At 47.8% G+C, this 412-nt stretch overlaps 1 protein-coding gene across 1 annotated transcript in view; it reads left to right on the forward strand.

The window, feature by feature from the left end:
• LOC119591414 (dipeptidase 1-like) overlaps nt 1-412 on the forward strand; it is a gene marked incomplete at both ends in the record, with an annotated part of 94,984 nt that overhangs the window by 26,977 nt on the left and 67,595 nt on the right.

Genomic DNA, 412 nt, shown 5'->3' on the forward strand with positions numbered 1-412 from the left:
TTAGTCTTCCTCATGGCAACAGACAACCAAAGGTAACATCAAAAACAGTGCAATGCGTGACGCGCCTTCCTCAACATGTCACCCTCGACCGCACACTAATGGGAAAACGCGTAATGTCTAATGATACTGACACTCGAGCGATATTAAGCGAAGGAGACTCTGCCCCACGTTTTAACCATTTCCGTCTCGGAGGCGCAGCGGCAGACACTACGTAATTTCGTGGGCGTGAGAGAGGGCGGGGGACAGTAACGTGTCTTGTGAATGTCTTGGACTTCTCAAGGAGGAAATATCGAGCAGATGTAAATCGCGTTGGTCGGTGTGTGAATGTGCCTGATTGTGTTGCATTTTGGATTGTTCTTTGGGGTGATTGCGTGGAGCTTTCGTGCAAGTAGGTTTTAATATAGGTTTTAAG

The sequence above is a fragment of the Penaeus monodon genome, chromosome 28, assembly GCF_015228065.2.
Source record: "Penaeus monodon isolate SGIC_2016 chromosome 28, NSTDA_Pmon_1, whole genome shotgun sequence".
Taxonomy (NCBI): domain Eukaryota; kingdom Metazoa; phylum Arthropoda; class Malacostraca; order Decapoda; family Penaeidae; genus Penaeus; species Penaeus monodon.